The sequence below is a fragment of the Primulina huaijiensis genome, chromosome 5 (genome assembly GCF_012295235.1).
Source record: "Primulina huaijiensis isolate GDHJ02 chromosome 5, ASM1229523v2, whole genome shotgun sequence".
Classification (NCBI taxonomy): Eukaryota; Viridiplantae; Streptophyta; class Magnoliopsida; order Lamiales; family Gesneriaceae; genus Primulina; species Primulina huaijiensis.
This window is the reverse complement of record NC_133310.1, coordinates 6,178,955-6,190,633: the sequence shown is the minus strand read 5'-3', so window position 1 is coordinate 6,190,633 and position 11,679 is coordinate 6,178,955. Positions and strand designations below refer to the sequence as shown.

The 11,679-nt window shown below is 31.9% G+C and overlaps 1 protein-coding gene and 1 long non-coding RNA gene across 3 annotated transcripts in view; one reads left to right on the top strand and one right to left on the bottom strand.

The window, feature by feature from the left end:
- The window catches only part of LOC140976550 (uncharacterized), a 52,491-nt gene that overhangs the window by 18,963 nt on the left and 21,849 nt on the right, over window positions 1-11,679 (top strand). The gene's annotated exons all lie outside the window — the stretch shown is intronic.
- On the bottom strand, window positions 2,029-5,451 carry LOC140976641 (uncharacterized). 2 transcript variants are annotated; one of them, XR_012175256.1, is made up of 5 exons: window positions 4,146-5,451; window positions 2,667-3,080; window positions 2,350-2,560; window positions 2,167-2,259; window positions 2,029-2,074 (listed from the first exon to the last, which is right to left on the bottom strand). It is a non-coding gene; the product is annotated as an uncharacterized lncRNA (long non-coding RNA). The 2 variants fall into 2 exon arrangements; XR_012175255.1 differs by lacking the exon at window positions 4,146-5,451 and having other exon boundaries at window positions 2,667-3,366.

Genomic DNA, 11,679 nt, shown 5'->3' with positions numbered 1-11,679 from the left:
CCCTGACACATCGTCCCTAGTCCCTACTGGACTACCTAGCCAGCGCCCACCCTGAACCGTGAGCCCCTCTTCTTCCTGAACTCCTGCGCGCGTGAATTGCTTGGGAAGAGTCCTAGCTTTCGTGGACTCTTCCCCCGCCTGAACCACGAGTCCTAGCCATTCTAGGACTCTTCCTAGGACCTAGCCACGTCCCAACCGAACTCTCCTCAAGACCTGGTCGAGCCCCTAAGCCTCATGCATCAAACCACACCCATGAAGACACACAACTCACGGCGCCCCTTATTGTCTAAACCCATCCCACGGTTCCAGCTTGTTTGTTCCTTGTTTGCTGCGATTTTGTGTGAGTTCTAGGCCTTTAAATTTCATGAAAATCATCCTTAACCAAGTCCTAATCATGGCAGCCCCTTATACAATATAAAAACATGATTTTGGGAAGTAAAAACACAAGTTTAAGACACCTATGCATGTAGTTACGAAAATTCCATCTTGTGTGCCATGTTTTTCATGCAAAACAATTTTAAATAATTACTATGGTGTGAAAGATGAGAAAAGGAAGAATTATGGCGTGCCTTTGCGTAATTTACGCACGAATTTACGTTGACGATTGCGAAGAACGATGACACGAACCCTTGGCTGAATTTTCCTTTGAAATTTTGCAACTTTCTCGTGAATTTAGAGGTGTGTGCCGTGTGATGTTTTGAGAAAGAGTTTTCAGATTTTTAAAGAGGTGAGGCGTGAAGTTGTGTGTCAAAATATGGGGTGGATTGCACTTTAAATATCAATTAAAGTACTAATGATAACTTAAGCCCACTAACAAGATTAATTAGGCCCATTAAGCCCATTAGTACTTAATAAAATATTAAAAATAATTTTGCTTAAATAAGTTTGTGAATTTATTAGCCGGGTTGTCAAAAAGTTCGTATTTTTGTTGAAAAACCAACACTGATAAAATTTACGTCCCGGCGTATTAAATTATCTCAAAACCCTTTATTTTCAAAAAATACTAAAATGCATCAACCATATTTTAAATAATTAAAAATAATTATTTAATAAAAATATTTTCTATTTTTTTTCAGCCCTCGGTCTAATTTCCTCGATCGCAACTCGAATATCTTTTAAAAATACATTTTAATGCAATCATGTAGAAAAATATATTTTAAACATGCAAGTAAGCACAACAAAATTAATTCATGCATGCAATTAAAATATTTAATTAAAATACACGAGAATTTACTAATTGCATGCATGTGGTTTACGTGGACCTTTAAATTTTCGGGGCGTTACAATAATATAATAAGTTTTATGAATCGGCTTCATGTGTTGGTTGGGAAGAAAGATTTATTTGACTGAAATAATAGGCTAATGCATTTAAGACTGACTTTTTGATCGGAATCGTTTGGTTGGACGTTCCATATTGAATTTAATAATGTTTTTTGAGATTTTTCCAGATGAAAAGGTTTTGAAGTCCTGAAACATTTTTGTGAGTTTTGTGGATAAACATGAAGATTGATATCTCCAAAAGAAATTAATTCTGTGGGGGATTTCTGCTGAGAATAATTAATTTTTCTTGATGATGTCATTTTCCTGCATGGATCAAATAAATCTTTTAGAATTCTTTCATAATCCTTTTTATATCCATAAGTTTCTATTCTTTTTAGAAAAATATCATTTTCAAGATTTTTAATATGAAAATTTTTTCCTTAGATTAGTACATTAATACTATTTTCATATATAGAATAAACTTTTATTAAATAAAGATTTCTTGTACGGGGTATTTCTAAGAATTCAAATTTTAATTTTTTGTAATTAAATTTAAAAGAGATAGAATTATTATTTACTTTATATGGAGTAATTAATCCTATAAAAGTTGTTCCCAGAATTACAGTCTGATGTATATAATTAACTAGAACGAATGTAGTTTTAATAAAAACTTTATTGTTTAATATTAATGTTTCTATTTTTGAATTAACATTTAATTTAGAATTGTTAGCTGCCGGAAGTTTTTCATTAGTTTTTTTTTTAAATTTTAAATAATAGCTCTGTTGATCTCACCATCATCACATAGTTCAACAGCCTACAACAAGAACAATCCAGCAAATAGAGCAAATTATTTAATGTGAATAAATTGGAGTGTTCATATGGAAATATAATAAAAAAATTACTTACTATTTCTTCGGTAAAGCGTGCATATGCTTTACGTGCAAGCCTATGAGGGTATATATTCTGCTTTCTTCTCTCTTTTTGTTGATCACTTAGTTTCTAGTTATTTCATAAATTCCACAATCAAATTTCAATATAAATAATGAATGATGGTAGACTAATTTTGAAAGAATAAATTAAGAATCTTACAGTGAAGTCGTCTGACATGCGACTAATGACAAAAGAACTCCAATCATCTTTGGTAATTCCATAGCCAGTAGGTGGCTCATTCAACTCTTTTGGCTTATCAAGCTTGCTAAAAATAAATGTTCGAGTGAGATGAGTTTTGTATTGACGCCACTTGTTATTTGCTGATTTCAAATAGCCCTTTTTCCATGTTGTAAACAACATTGTACGTCAACTATAAATAAAAAAATTGGAAATAAGTTCAAAAGATAAAGTAATAACATTAAATATATCATATAATATAAATGTTATAGCTGTAAAAACATGATAACTTACTTAACTTAATCGATTCTCATATCAATTCTTTAACATCACTTGGAACCTGCTTCCAATTTTTGTAACTAATCTTAACCTTTTCTCGAGAAAGTACGCCAATATAACTTTGCATTTCAACAGCAGCTTCTCCTATTGGCTATCCCAGTTTATTGAATGTAACATCCTTTCTAATTCCTTGAACCATTTGTCTAGCAAGCTTATCCATATATGTCCGACCTCTAAAAGTTCTTGTGGTTTCGGTATCTGAAGATTCCAAATTTGTGTTGCATTCCAAGCTCTCTCCCATGCCAGCAGACGTAATTTTTTCTTTACCCTTCCCAATACTTGCATGTTGTCTTAATCTCTTACTTTTTCCAACCATATCATCACCACGAGAACCTATTTTAAGCTTGGTATTGGATGCCATAAAGTACACAAATCTGTTGATAAACAAAATTTGTAGTTAACAAATGACATATACAACAGAATTTACAGGCAGAATTTTGAAAAATAATATACTTACTATGGAAGCTAGAGAATTGAAAACTTCAAAAACACATTGCACCATTGTTTCACAACAAAGAATCTATGCAACTCTTATAGTGCAACACTAAAGGAACAAGTATAACGTATAGTATTTTGAACAGATGTTGATAAATATACGATCAATTGACGACCAAACAACAAATTGAGAACCCACAACAACACGCTAAAAAGAAAGACAATATATCCATATTGTTCATAAAATCATATTTAAAAGTAGTACAACAAATCATATTTGTTAACCCAAGTCCCATCACAGACTTCACAAATGCATGGTGGTTCATTATCATCTGCTCCGTCAACATCCATTGATGACAACCCTCTGCTAAAACATTGATAGTGGAGAATAATGTCTTCACCCTCATCACTTTTTGTGTATTTAAAATACTCGCTACTTGGTGTTGCAAGTACAACACTCCATAAAGGATCTTCAGGATCTTCAATGTAAAATACTTGCTTTGCTTGACTAGACAAGATGAAAGAGTCAGATTTGAATCCAATTCTATTGAGGTTTACCAACGTGAACCCAAGATCATCTATGGTAATACCACCATTATTCTCCACCCACTTACATTTAAACATTGGAATTTGAAATTTGTGGTAATCAAGTAACCATATTTCCTCTATAACTCCATAAAAAACCATATATGTCACAACAGGATTTTTATCTTTTGCACTAGCAACTTGTATTGTCTTAGCGACTAAGCTAACTATAGAGTTTTGAACAACTCGTATATCATCACGCTCTTTTATAGCATAAGTAACCCCATCAATCAAATAGCCAGAGTACTTTAAGACTTGCTTGCTAGGTCCACGCGCTATCCAATTCAATCTTTTTGATACTTGATGTGTTGAATGGTCAACTACATGTGCAACCTATATTTTTGTATGTGATAAATTATTTGTCATGCGTAAATCCAACCGAATAATGTATGCAAATACGTAATATATAAGGAACTTACACGATCACACAACCAAATAATAAACGTTCGGTTATGCTTATCTTGTAACGACTTCTTGGACTTAGCCCTATGAGGAAATCTTGCAATCAAATACTCCATGTATTCCCTAATGAAATCATTATTAAAAATAAATAAACTAGGTAGAATGTAAGCAAAGCGTATGAAAGTATTATTATTTTGGAGAAATTATTTGATATAAAGATTAATCTCAACATCATTTGCCAATACATAACAATGTGCTTGCTGCAACTCATCGTGATAAGCGGAGTGCACTACTGCACCTGATAAAGGCTTCGTAAGTTCTATTTGTCGTTGACTTGATGGAATCCTAATTGTGTGCACACTAGACAAATAGTCTGAGCAAAATTCAATAGCCTCTTCAGCAATATGACATTAAGCTATATAAAATTTTCAGGTTGATTGCGATTTCGCACATAACCTTTCAAAATCTTCATGTATCTTTCAAACGGGTACATGTACCTATACCAAACCGGTCCACAGAATTTCACCTCCCGTACAAGATGAACAGTCAGATGAATCGTTATATCAAAAAATAAAGGTGGAAAATACTTTTCAAGTAAACACAATATCATCACAATCTCTCTTTGCATTTCATCTAACTTTGACACATCTATTACTTTATTACATAACACATTGAAGAAGAAACACAATCGAGTGATAGTGTCTTGACATGTTCGGACAAGACACCACGGATGGCCACTGGAAGCAATTGTTGTATTAAAGTGTGGTAATCGTGTGGCTTAAGGCCAACAAATCTCAATTCATTCATCGATACAAGGTTTCTAACATTGGATGAGTAACATGCAGGGACTTGTATTCCAGCCAAAGTATTCAAAATCATTCTTTGCTCATCCTTACTAAGTGTATAACAGGCTGTTGGAAAATACGTTCTCTTCTCCTCCATATTTGGTGCCAAATCTGTCCGCGCATTCATTTCCAAAAGGTCTAATCTCGCGGCTACTCCATCTTTTGTTTTAACAAGAATGTCAAGTAACGTACCAATGAGACTTTCACAGACATTTTTTTCAATGTGTATCACATCAATAACGTGTCGAACATGTAGTTGTTCCAATACTCAAGTTCAAAGAATATTGATTTCTTTTTCCAGCAGGATTTGACATCATACTTCTTCGACTTAAGTTTCCCAATACTTTTTCCCCAGTGACAATTAATTCTTTCAACTCTTTCCAAAACTTAATGGCCACTCAATGGTTTTAGTACATATGATCGTTAAAATCAAATTCGACCGTTGAAACTTTTCTACTATATATATACATATGATCGTTGAAGTCAAATCTGACCATTGGAGCTTTTCAATTACATACACTACATTCAACCACACTCCAAAGATAACGATTTTACGAAAAACTTTTGTCTTTTTTCTTTTAACAACGATTTTAATGAAAACCCTTGTCTTTGTGCGTTATTTTCTTATCAAAGACAACATTTTTTAAAAATCGTTCTTTTATGGGTCAAAGACAACGGTTTTTCAAAACTATTGTCTATGAGAGGGTTTTTTGGTATCTACGACAACGGACAACGATTTTTAAAAAACTGTTGTCTTTTATGCGTTGTCTATGAGCGGGTTTTTTTAGTAGCTATGATAACGATATTTAAAACTGTTGTTTATGAGCGGATTTTTGGGTAGCTAAGACAACGGTTTTGAAAAACCATTGTTTTTTTCACTGAAAAAACCTTAAAAGGAAAAAAAAGAAAAGAATTAAAAAAACTCATCCCCAATTAAATCATTCCCGTACGTAAAAGAAAGAACAAAACTACTCATGTTGGCTCTCTCCCTCACCACGCCAGCTGCCGTCGAGCACCGCCCAAACCACCGGACAAGAAGCGTCGAGCTCAGTAAGTTTTTCCCCAAGCCCTTGCACCTCTTTTCTGTACTGAATCGATCGAGTGGATCCAGCCCTGTTCGAAGTTGTCTGTGCGCACGAGTTCTTCTTCGATTCTGGTGAGATTTGGCTTCGATTCTTAAGTTGAAGAAGGATGATGTCAAATCCTGCTGGAAAAAGAAATCAATATTATTTGAACTTGAATATTGGGAACATCTACATGTTCGACATGTTCTTGATGTGATACACATTGAAAAAAATATCTGTGAATGTCTCATTGGTACGTTACTTGACATTCCTGGAAAAACAAAGGATGGAGTAGCCGCGAAAGTAGACCTTGTGGAAATGAATGTGCGGACAGATTTGGCACCAAATATGGGGGAGAAGAGAACGTATTTCCGAGCAGCCTGTTATACACTTAGTAAGGATGAGCAAAGAATGATTTTGAATATTTTGGCTGGAATAAAAGTCCATTCATGTTACTCATCCAATATTAGAAACCTTGTATCGATGAATTAATTAATACTTGTTGGCCACGATTACCACACTTTAATACAACAATTGCTTCCCGTGGCCATCCGTGGTATCTTGCCCGAACATGTCAGGGACACTATCACTCGATTGTGTTTCTTCTTCAATGTGTTATGTAATAAAGTAATAGATGTGCCAAAGTTGGATGAAATGCAAAGAGAGATTGTGATGATATTGTGTTTACTTAAAAAGTATTTTCCACCTTCATTTTTTGATATAATGATTCATCTGACTGTTCATCTTGTGCGGGAGGTGAAATTGTGTAGACCGGTTTAGTATAGGTACATGTACCCGTTTGAAAGATACATGAAGATTTTAAAAGGTTATGTGCAAAATAGCAATCGGGCTGAAGGTTGTATAACTGAATGTTATATTGCCGAAGAGCCGATTGAATTTTGCGCAGATTATCTGTCTAGTGTGCACATAATTGGGATCTCATCAAGTCTTCGACAAATAGAACTTACGAATCCTTTATCGGGTGCAGTAGTGCACTCCGATTGTCACGATGAGTTGCAGCAAGCACATCGTTATGTATAGGCAAATGATGTTGAGATTGATCTTTATATCAAGTAATTTCTCCAAATTAATAATACTTTCATGCGCTTTGCTTACATTCTTTTTGTTATTTATTTTTAATAATAATTTCATTAGAGAACATATGGAGTATTTGATTGCAATATTTCCTCATAGGGCTAAGTCCAACAAGTGGTTACAAGATAAGCATAACCGAACGTTTATTATTTGGTTGTGTGATTGTGTAAGTTCCTTATATAATACGTATTTGCATACATTCTTCGGTTGGATTTATGCATGACAAATAATTTATCACATACAGAAATATAGGTTGCACATGTAATTGACCATTCAACACATCAAGTATCAGAAAGATTGAATTGGATAGCTAGCGGACCTAGCAAGCAAGTCTTAAAGTACTCTGATTATTTGATTGATGGGGTAACTTATGCCTCAAAAGAGTGTGATGATATACGAGTTGTTCAAAACTCTGGAGTTGCTTAGTCGCAAAGACAATACAAGTTGCTAGTGCAAATGATAAAAATCCTATTGTGACAGATATGATTTTTTATGGAATTATAGAGTAAAATATGGTTACTTGATTACCACAAATTTCAAATTCCAATGTTTAAATGTAAGTGGGTGGAGAATAATGGTGGTATTACCATAGATGATCTTGAGTTCACGTTGGTAAACCTTAATAGAATTGGATTCAAATTTGACTCTTTCATCTTGGCTAGCCAAGCAAAGCAGTTAATTTACATTAGAGATCTTTTATGGAGTGTTGTACTTGCAACACCAAGTAGGGAGTATTTTGAATACATAAAGGGTGACGAGTGTGAATACACTATTCTCCACTACCAATGTTTTAGCAGAGAGTTGCCATCAATGGATGTTGACGGAGCAGATGATAATGAACCACCATGCGTTCGTGAAGACTGTTATGGGACTTGGGTTAACAATATTTAACTAATGATTTGTTATCTTGCTTTTGAAGATGATTTTGTGGAAAATATTGATTTGTTGTACTACTTTTAAATATGATTTTGTGGACAATATGGATATATTGTCTTCCTTTTTAGCGTGTTGTTGCAGGTTCTCAATTTGTTGTTTGGTCATCAATTGATTGTATATTTGTCAACTTCTGTTCAATATACTATATGTTATACTTGTTCCTTTAGTATTGCAATATAAGAGTTGCATACATTCTTTGTTGTTGAACAATTGTACAATGTGTTTAAGTTTTCAATTCTTTAGCTTCCATAGTAAGCATATTATTTTTCAAAATTCTGCCTATAAATTCTGTTCTATATATCATTTGTTAACTACAAATTTTGTTTATCAACAGATTTGTGGACTTTATGGCATCCGATACCAAGTTTAAAATATGTTCTCATGGTGATGACATGGTTGGAAACAGTAAGAGATTAAGACAACATGCAATTATTGGGAAGGGTAAAGAAAAAATTACGTTTGCTAGCACGGGAGAGAGCTTGGAATGCAACAAAAATTTGAAATCATCAGATACCGAAGCCACAAGAACTTCTAAAGGACGGACACATATGGATAAGCTTGCTAGACAAAAGGTTCACGGAATTAGAAAGAATGTTATATTCAATAAACTGGGACAGTCAATATGAGAAGCTATTGTTGAAATGCAAAGTTATATTGACATACTTTCTAGAGAAAAAGATTAAAATTAGTTACAAAAATTGGAAGCGGGTTCCAATTGATGTTAAAGAATTTATATGGAAATCGGTTAATGTAAGTAAGTTATCGTGTTTTTACAGCTATAATATTTAGATTATATGATATATTTATTATTATTAGTTTATCTTTTGAATTTATTTTCAATTTTTTATTTATAGTTGAAGTACAAAGTTGACATAACATGGAAGAAGGGCTGTTTGAAATCAGCAAATAACAAGTGGTGTTAATACAAAACTCATCTCACTCGAACATTCATTTTTAGCAAGCTTGACAAGTCAGAAGAGTTAATTGAGCCACCTACTGGCTATGGAATTACCAAATATGATTGGAGTTCTTTTGTCATTAGTAGCATGTCAGACGAATTCATTGTAAGATTCTTAATTTATTCTTTCAAAATTAGCCTACCATTATTCATTATTTATATTGAAATTTGACTGTGGAATTTCTGAAATAACTAGAAACTAAGTGATCAACAAAAAGAGAGAAGAAAGCAGAATATATATCCTCATAGGCTTGCACGTAAAGGATATGCAGGCTTTGTCGAAGAAATAATAAGTAATTTTTTAGTATATTTCCATATGAACACTCCAATTTATTCACATTAAATAATTTGTTCTATTTGCTGGATTGTTCTTGTTGTAGGCTGCTGAACTATGTGATGCTGATGAGATCAATAGAGCTATTATTTGGAAAAAAAAAAAAAAGAAGACTCAACAAAGAAAGGAGCTTTGAAGGCGAGGATTTGATAGTCATAGATCAGAGACATAATAAATTTGAAGATTCCTTATTATGAATGATATAGTCCTCATTATGTGAAGGATCAATACATTTTAGTTGTTTTCCTAATTTTCAAATATCTCTTTCTGATCCAAATATCATAAAAGCACTCACTCTGAATATAAAGACTGAAGGCTTTGATATGATAAATGGACCAGAAAATGTTTTTTTATTATATAGAATTTGTTATAAAGTAACGAATTCAAATATTTCTAATTTTAGAATAAAAGTTAATCAAATTATTTCAAAAAGATGAGAAACTACTCTTTTTATAACTGATATTAATAAAAGTAATATCATGATTCCTAAAACAATTAATTGGAGTCAAGTCACTCTTCCAAAAATCTGAAAAATGGAGAATATTACTTCATCTCTTAAAGAAGAAACTAGAAAATTAGAAAGTATTGTTCAATATGTAGATGGTGATGTTGAAATAAAATTCTCATCTCAAAGACATCTACAAATTAAACTACCTGAAGAAAGTAGAAATTCTACTTCTTCTATATCTGATTTTTTAAAAATAAGTATATCAGGTATTCAAAAAACCAATGAAAATATATCTCAACTTGAATATAAAGTTGATCTTCCTGAATCTAGTAATTCTAGATTTCAAAAGAATTATTCTGTTAATAACAGAAGAAGTTTTCCTACCTTTTCTGATATGTGTTGTAATGTTATAGTCATTAATAATAACACTTTGATTCAGAAAAGTTTAAATAAAATAAAAAATAAAAATAAGAAAAAATGATTTTTAAGTTGTTTAAATTCAAAACAACAATCTTTATATTCTTTAAGATATGAAGAATGGCTAGAAGAAACTAAACCAAATTTAGATTTTTTCAAATGGATGGAAAAATTATATTTTTCAAAAAGAAATTAAACGAATCTTTTATAAATACTCTAGAATCAACATATAAATTATACGTTCATGAAACAGGAGAAGAATCATTTGAGGTTCATCCCCCATTTACTACTTTACAAATTAAAAAGGGTAATAAAGAAATTTATGATGCCCCTATAAAATTTGAATTAGGAAATGGTAATTTTGATCATATAATTAAACAAAATAATTTTACTAATATTACTCTACATTCTTTAAGAAATCAAACTACCAGAATAGAAGAAATTTTATCAAAAACTAAACAAGAAACTTTTGGAGGTGAAAGTTCAAAAACTTTAATGATAAAATCTCCTCCTAATCTTAAAAAAGAAAATTTTCCTTTAAGTTACAAAAAAGATGATGATTTTATGGAAGATCTAATTGACATACTACAAAAAATTAATATAAAAGAAAAAAGTTCTGTTTCGGTAATAACGAAAACTAAACAAATTGATAATTCTTCAAGCTCTTCAGATGAAGAAATGCAAATTAATAAAATGCATAAGGTGTTAATTGTAAAACCTTTATATAAAAAGGCGACACCAATTGATCTTCAAATTGAAGAAAAGAAAGAATACGTTCAATTTAATGGAGAAGCTATTACTGAATGGAATATAGACGGAAAATCTGAATATCAGATAAAAATTGTTATTTAACAGATGTTAATATACTATTCTTCCGCAAAAAAAGGTAATAATGACAGGCAAATTGCTCATGCTATTATTACAGGTTTTACTAGTCAATTTCAAGGTTGGTGGGATTTTTATCTTTAAGAAAACCAAAGAATCAAATTCTTAATTCCTCTATAATTGATCTTAATGGGAGAGAAAAATCTGATGCTGTTAATGCACTTATTTATACTACTCTATCTAATTTTACTGGAGCTAATGAACTTCAATTAGATAGATCTCAAGAACAATTAATGAATCTAAGATGTCCAACATTATCTGAATTCAGATGGTATAAAGATATTTTTATGACAAAAGTTTTAACCAGAAATGATTGCAATGCAAATTTTTGTAAAGAAAAAAATTTATTTCAGGACTTCCTGTTCTTTTTGCTTAAAGAGTTAAAAATATATTAAAATCCAAATCTCTAACAAATTCTATAGATTGGAGTTTACTCGCTTATGGTGATTTATCTGCAGAAATAAATGCAGAAAGAATAACTCTTTTCAACGATATTAAGTTAAAAAGACAACTTGATATGCAAACACAAGAAAATCGAAATATTATAGGTGATTTTTGTGAACAAATAG